The 8,181-nt window shown below is 36.3% G+C and overlaps 1 non-coding gene across 1 annotated transcript; it reads right to left on the bottom strand.

The window, feature by feature from the left end:
- Positions 1–233: 233 nt before the first annotated feature.
- Positions 234–366, bottom strand: LOC126954052 (small nucleolar RNA SNORA70). Its single transcript, XR_007725503.1, has one exon. It is a non-coding gene; the product is annotated as a small nucleolar RNA SNORA70 (small nucleolar RNA).
- Positions 367–8,181: the final 7,815 nt, after the last annotated feature.

Below are 8,181 nucleotides of genomic sequence, written 5' to 3'. Positions count from 1 at the left end.
GAGCCCCATTTCTTTGAGATGTGGCCAGGCAACTTGAACTTGGTCCTGTGTAGGAACTCAATCACATGCTCCTTGTTCTGCACCTTGGTATGGATGGACATGATGACTTGGCCAATGTAAATTGTGGCCATGGTACCCTGGGGCTTTCCAGAGATACCCTTCACACCTGTTTGGAGCCTACACTGGGAACAGTGTAAGGTCAAAGGTCGGAGTCATAACCATACATTGGAAACGGCTGTCTCCTATGTTCTTTAGAGCAACCCATATAAGAAACAAACTATGTATATGACAAAGGAGGCTGTTGTTTGTAGCCATTACGCCGAGCCCCTGTGAGGAAAGGAGTGCAGCTGGCTTAATTGACTGCAGAAGATGAATAATTTTAAAAGTCTGCTGAGTCCCAGAATTCGGGGTGACAGTGGTAATCAGAGTGACAGAACTCTAGAGAAAGGCAGTGTTCATAGAAAAGAGTCAGAGGTTGCTGGTGGGGTCTGCTCCCACCAGCTGGAGGTTCTTTTCTTGATTCAGAATTCACAGAGTTTTATGTGGTGTTTTAATAAGAAAGATGTTTCCATCCTTGAACCATCCCTTCTCTAGCTTGGAGGTCCTTCCTGTGCTATAAAGATCACAGATAATTTGCTGGCTTTGTACAAGGGCAGTACTATTGAAAGGGACCTGCAAACTTCTTTGTCCTAGGGACTAAAAGTCCCTATTTCTGCCCCAGCAGTTCCAAATCTATAAACAGATATTTTCACATGATATCACTCCTCACCAGTTGCCAGTTGGAGGATGGAGATGCAGGATATATTATAATAGTCGTTTCTGAGTTCAGGTAGAACTTGGAATCAGCCAAATTTGCCTTAGGCTCAAACTGTATGCCCTGAGAGATAACTCCCACAGTCTTAAGATTGAGAACATCATTTGAACTCCCATAGGCCTGATGCCTAGAAGGAGAGCAACCTGGTTTTTGCCCCTTCTTCTGCCTTTGCTGGTCTCCATGCCTAAGCATCACGTTCTATCCAGCTCCTGCAGATGAGTTAGCTGGCCTGAGTGCCTGCAAAGGACCAGGCATTCTCTAAGGCATATTTTACATGTTGCAAGGCATATTTAGCATTCTCTAAGGCATACTCTAAGGCATATTTACATATTTACATTCATCTAATACTGGCCATTCTGTTTTTCCAGTCTGGTCTTCCTTCACAATCTTGGGTTTATCCCTTCTCAGCTCAGCACTAAGGGAGTGTTTCTTCAAAGCTCTAACATGTACTGTAGGAGCTTCTCCCAATGGTTCCCATCTTTCTGATTCCTTATAATTCCTCAGTAATGATTTGTGCTAACTATTTTTACTTTTTTCCCCTGAGTCTCAACCTTGAAGAGTTTACTGTGGCCACTTGAAATTAAGTATGGGCTGCTTTTAATGGGACTAATTGTTATAAGTTCTCATAGGAAGAATCAATTTCAAGAATGAGAAAAAAAAATCCATCCCCAGGGTTCCTACATCCTACCCTCGGCCTCATGATTTAATCACTTCATTTTAGAATAACGCACTCAGCTGTTTCCACATCAGCCACTGACTTTCCCCAAGAAACAAATAATAAGGAAGATGTGGCCTTAACTAAGATGGCCTTGCCATAGGTTAAAGGATCATGGACAGCTGATTTCTAGTGCCTTTAGATCATTGGAACAAAGCCAATTTCTTCCTCAGACCAGTTTGCTTTGATTTGCAATTTATTATTAACAAAATGAACTGGCTATTTTGGGACTTGGGTCTGAACTATTACCTAAATCCTGACTAATCATAGTTTGTGAGGTGCTGCAACAAATGCCTGCCTCTGTCTCTTTCATTCTTTTTCTTTCTCTTCCTCTCTCTCTTTTTTTTTTTTTTTTTGAGAATATCTTTTTCTGAAACAATGAAGCAGATAAGAAATACAGGAAACCATAGAGAGTTAAATAGCATTTATGGAATTGTGAGGATCATCTACTGACAGTAAGAGCAGTAACACAGAAACAGACTTCAACTGGCAAGAAAGAGCAGGTCACTGCCTGCAGGGGTTGACCAGCTCAGAAACTTGACTGTTTCATGTGTTTGGGTAATGTAATCAAACACAGATGCTGAACCAACTTATGCTCTAATGACATTATATTTGATATCTTCTACTTAATTGTAATTAAAGTTCAATTTCCTAGATCAATTAAATATATTAAAATATTTTATGGGCATTTATCAGCCTAAACTGATTTTTACAAACCACACAGTGGCGTCAGGAGGGTTCTGTGTTTGAGAAGGCCACAATGCTTTTCAGTGAGATACTACATTTGTCCATAGGCTTAAGGAGAATAATTTACATTTCAGTTTTACAAAATTAACATTATGGTCAGCTTTCAACTAGGTATGCAAAGGTCTTCAATTTTAAGTGGAAGAATGTCTGTGGGTGTGTGAGTATTGAATGAATTTCTTATATTTAATTTCTGCTATAACTTAATAGCCAATAGACAATAAGAAATGTTGCTGTCAAAGAGGCTTTTATGGGAATGAACTGGAGAAAGAAGCATAATTCTATACAATGGATGGAAGAACACCATACATCTCAGATTTCTGAAGATGTAAAGAGATTTCAAATAGACTGTCCCTTTGTCCTTATAAGCATATTAGTTGTTAGGCCACATACTGTGATTTTTGATTTAGGATACATATTCACTATACTTAAATGTCCTAAAAGTGTAATAAGAACAAAAGTCATAGTCAAAATGTATATATGCTTATTATTGTAGAATTTGAGTGAGTAGTAACATAACATCCTCAGAAAAGGAAATGGTATGTTTTTAATTCTGTGTCCCATGTATGAGAGCAAAATTTGCAATCTAAAATTGATTAATTTTCATATATCACTTGATTAAAAAACAGAATAGTGGTGGAAGCTTCTGGAGTATTCCCAGAAGCATTAAAAGATAAACAATAGATGGACAAGTTAAATCTGCAATAAAATTCCATTAATCATATGTAGCTGAGGCTTTAGAAGTGAGTCATCAAATAATCTCTGGAAACTTTGAGGATATTTACTAAAATTTTAAAGCTGACTATATTCCAACTGAAAATGTTATCCCCCTAAGTTAAAAGAGAACTTTTATCCAACACACAGAACATATCTAGGTTATTTAATCTATATTATTTGCTAGGTGATTTTTAAATAACCATAGTTACTAGACCTAAAGGATTTATAGTAGGTGTCTGTTGCAGTGGTGATGGCACTAGATTGATTCAACAGTCATTTATTTGTATTAATGAATAGGAAATGAGAAAGAAGATTTGTGAAAGAACAAATAATCTAGGGGAGTTAATGAGCACATGTGTGTACACATACTCTAACTTCCCAAGGAGGCTATGTTGTACAGTGCTCTCCCCCACCCACCTTCAAATCTGCAGCCCACAGGTAGAGAGAGGGGGCCATGCCCTATATTAGGAGTTGAGGGGAGTCAAAGGCCAGGGTTACTCATGTTTTAGTGCAGTATAAAGTGCAGTCTGTAAAGCCTCTGGGTAATTTGATCAATGCAGGCATTCAAAATCTATAATGCGAGTTCCAGAGTAAATGTTTGGATCAACTTGATCTTTAATTAAATTTAGAAGAAAACTAAAATTTCCATTTTAGTTGAGTAAAAACAAGAAGTATAGCCAGATATCTGGCTGTTAAATATGATGTATATAAAACATCTAAATAATTAGTTTGTTTTTCAATTTTTGAATTCAAATGTCTGCTATCTTTAGACTCAAAGTGGATTAAGAATTAGTCATGATAATTCAATTTCTTTGATTTATGAAGAATGTGTAACTCAAAATAATGACCGATCCAATCTGTAAAGGGTAATTACTTTTATGTCGGAAATAGTTTTATGTCATTCCTGCACTTGGTCTAGAGTTACGTGTGTGTGTGTGTGTGTGTGTGTATACACACATATATATAGAAATACAATACAATGTACTACAAAAACATAATTCAAATATTATGATAGTATATTTATTCAAATGATTTCCATGATTCCACAAATTTAGATGGCAATTACAGAGCTTCTAAATTTAGTATATAAAAATGATGCTAGAAAAATGGGTACCTACCATTTTTAAACATCTCTTTGAAATGTTAAACTCTCATATAAAAATCATAATAGTATGCATAATAACTAAAGTGAAATATACTATTCTTAACGTTATCATTTACTTTTAAGATAGTGAATTAAAAATACACTATTCTGCACTACTCTGAGCATGGACTAGACTTAATCTCCAAGTATTTCTAGCTCTCTAGAGTATACAAGGTGCCTGTCTCATGTCTGAGCACTTTGACCTCGACAAGCCCTGTAACCCACAGAACACAGATAATGTTCCAAGACAAGTCCAGACTTGTAGAAGACATAGACAAGTCATAAGTGTTTGCAAGAAACATTTCTTTTTTAAAACACAGCAACACAATCCATATCTAGTCAGTGTGAGGCTGATGAACTACTGCTCACAAAGATCTCACAATAAGTAAACAGAGTGGAATCTGGTTGCTAAGTTAATTCCAGTGAATTACAAAATAAAAAAAAAATCTTTGAAATTTCAATGGAAATCGGGAAGAAATTGTTGGGCAAAGAATCTTGAGTGCCATATATTTTTTCCCTTTCTATTATTTTAGCAAGAGTTTATGTTAAGAATATCACTTTTATGCTAATCAATTAATCACTTCCATAAGTAATTATGAATTTCAAAACCTAGAGGGCAGTTCTGTTACCCTTTAGGGATATCTTACTCATCTAAACTATCAATATTCAGCCTTCTTAATCATGTGTCAATCCAAATTCTCTTTTATTTCCCAGCTCCGCTGCAGGAGTTGTAGTTTATTGGAAACTGTTATCTTCCAGTTGGACACTTTCATGGTTCAAATATCAATAACCTTTATAGCTTTTGTTCTCCTCTACACCTTCTTGGCTAATGCCTAATTTACTAGCATCTTTAAACCTTTTCTTTTGTTAGGAAAGAAAACTTGAATTTCTTTTATTCCATATTACCAGAATAAATTCCGGCATTTTAATGTAATTTCCTACAGAAAGTCTACAGCTAGTTTCCATATTTACACTTAACAATCCCAGGGTTTTTAAGGTAGTCATATTTTTCTTCCTAGAGTCTGGTTTGAACAGTTCTTTTTTAAGTGTTTTAAAAATGTCCATTATCCGAGTAGCTTCAAGAGAAACTTTTGTTTAGTTATTATGTTTTGTTCAGTTTTTCAGACTTTCTAAGACTGTGTGTTTTTTGGTTGCTTATCACATTCCATAGTAATTTCTCCCAAACATCAAGATAACATTAGTTGTACTATTTAATTTGTAATTTGTTTGGCAACAGATAATTTTCAGGTCAGGAAAGGAAGTTAATAGGAAAAGATAAAAACAAGTGATGGTAGAAATAATACTAAGAAGGTTCTTTCAAACATATATGCATTATTGAATCAATGTACGGTTTATGTATATATATGAGTAAATAGGCCTTCTACAGCTGCCGTAAGTTTAAATCTCATATAAAAAAATCAATAATCAGTAGCTAACAAATGTATCAATATATGTTGTACAGGTAAGAAGTAGCTGAAAATATATCAAGATGAGCTGGATATAACATACCCATAGAATACAGCCTTATTTTTTACAAGGTACCCAAACATTTTTAGCTAAATTCCTTCTAGAAAAGAGAAATAATTTATTATATTCTTCCCTTGTACTCTTCACAAAACCTTACAGTTTCCACAAGTAAAATCAATACTTTCTTCAGGGCAGTTAAACATATTCCAGCACAAATTTACAAAAAAATTGTAATACAAATATTAAAGTTTACTTATTCATATTTGATGTTTTTTGAAAATATAGTGTATTTCTAGTTTACATTTTGCCAGATGAATGTAACTTTTGAAAGTCTCTTTTGTCTGGAGTAAGGAAAACAGTCTGGTCCATGGGCTTGCAACACTGATTGAAACGGCAAAATTTCACAGAGATGTCACAACAGGAAGAAGTTCTGGCATAATCAGCACTGATAATAGCATAAGAAAATACTAGCTAGTCTTTCTGATGAAGAATTCTGCTAAAGGACAATCCAAATCAAGTTTGATTGTAAGAGCGATGATGTAGGTCTGACTGATCATATTGATTGCTTGCATATTGTATTTCCTAAACTCACTAATCTGTAACTGTGAATGGAGTTATTTTTATGCGGTCATACACTTCAAATAAACACACTTAAAATAAAATCTTAGGACATTACACTTATAAGATGCTCAACAGTAGAGTAGTGATGCTTTATACTATGTCTACAGGTGAGAATGTAGCCCACATAAAAAATCCTCTGTGTAGCTACAGGATCTCTTTAAACTTAGCTGTTTGATGCTGATCATTTAAATGCACTCACACTGATGTAAGATTAAACAGTGTGGTTAGAAGGGTTTTTGGCCCATGATGAGGGCAACTGAGTCTAACCTTAACTTTCCCATAACTAGCTGTGTAAATATAGGGAAGATCATCTAGCCTTTCTTCATCTCTAAACTTAGAACTTCATGCTAATCAGAACAGTTTTGAAGATAAAATAAGATAATATAGAAGAAAAATGACTGAAAAGTTTAAAACTATAAAAGCTAATCTGTTGATTACAAAGAATATACAAGTAATATGTTGAATGGTTATTCCCAAACTAAGCTGTATGTCATGGATGTTGCCAGTCTTCCACAGGCCCTGAATAATGCATAAACATTTTTTATTTTCCTGAAGGAACATAGGAAACATCATTTCACAAGCACCATTTCCCTGTGAAAACAGGTAATGTATTTTCCCAAGTGAGTTTTAATTTTTGCATGAGGCACTTTGATCAGTTGCTGTTCTACAAACACTAACTGGACAGCAGAGAGATGTCCAGTTCACTCTGCAAAGAAGGCATATGTGTGTGCATGCTTGGAAAAGCATGCAATACCCCAGTGGTCTCTGGAATTACTAGGATTTGGGCCACAAAGGCAGCAAATGGTTGGGGGACAGAGGCAGGTCGGGGAGTACTCAAATTCCTCACACTACCACTGCTCTGCCTGCATTGCAGGGTGCTTCTAGAAGTACACGCCACTTTTTGTGGAAAGGTTCCAAGAGCAGAAGTGGTAGAAGGTGGAAAATCAAGAGAGAAAGTGGAGAGGGCTGGTGTGGAAAGACCAAGAGCAGGACAGGAATATGGGGGGAGACTGGCTAGAATGCTGTGAGAGAGGGAAGTAGCAGGCTTAATGGCAGGTTTTGTGTGTGTGTATGTGGGGGGTGGTGGTGGGGTGCTTTTTTCTCCTGTCTCTCCTTCTGGGTATGAACTTGAAGGAGTAATTTTGTATTTGGAGGCTTCCCATCTTCTGAAACCATTTTTGAGAAGGTAGGAAGCAGGGCAAGAAGGGGAAAGTACCACTGCTAAGTGAACTCGGGGCAGTCTTCAAACACCCCACTGTGTTTCAGTGTGTCACGTTTCTTGCAAATTCTCCATAAGGTGCTAGCTTGCTAGCTCTTCGCTGCCACGGAGGTCATTCGTGGCTGCTGGGGAAGAAGTGCCCATCTGCTTCTTCAGGTCATTGTGCATTCTGGCCCTCAGCAGTTGTTTCATGATAAAATCACTTGGTCTCCAAAGTTATGCCCAACCTGAATGTCCAGAACTTGAAAAGAAAGAAGAATCAGAGTGCAGTTCCAGCTCAAGTTTAAGTCTAGGAGGAACATGAGAAGACTGGGAACAAGCCAATTCACGGAATGTAAGGAACTGACGTGCATGAGTCTGAACCAAGGCTCTGTGATTTCTCTAAGATACTTAACTTTCTTGTGCCCTATCTTTCCTATGGAGATATAATGTGTACAGTTCTGGTTTTTAGAGAAAGTTTAGAAAATATAATGTATATAAAATATTTAGCAGAGCTTCTGGGATATAATAACAAACTCAATAATAATAACTATCATTAAGGCCAAAGCTGAACATCTTATTTTGCTAAGTCCAGATTGATTGTTACTGTAACTTTAAAAATAAGATGAACTAATTATAAGTGTTTCTTTCTCAAAATTGTATGTAAAGCTTTCCTTTAAAACCTTCAGAATAAGGACTTTTTATCTGCTCGCTTAGAAAGCAGTTTAAATTTAGGCTCTCCGTATTTCAGTTTTGTGGTG

This window comes from Macaca thibetana, chromosome 4 (genome assembly GCF_024542745.1).
Source record: "Macaca thibetana thibetana isolate TM-01 chromosome 4, ASM2454274v1, whole genome shotgun sequence".
In the NCBI taxonomy this organism is placed as follows: domain Eukaryota; kingdom Metazoa; phylum Chordata; class Mammalia; order Primates; family Cercopithecidae; genus Macaca; species Macaca thibetana.
The sequence above is the reverse complement of the archived record's forward strand: the minus strand, read 5'-3'. Positions and strand labels throughout refer to the sequence as shown.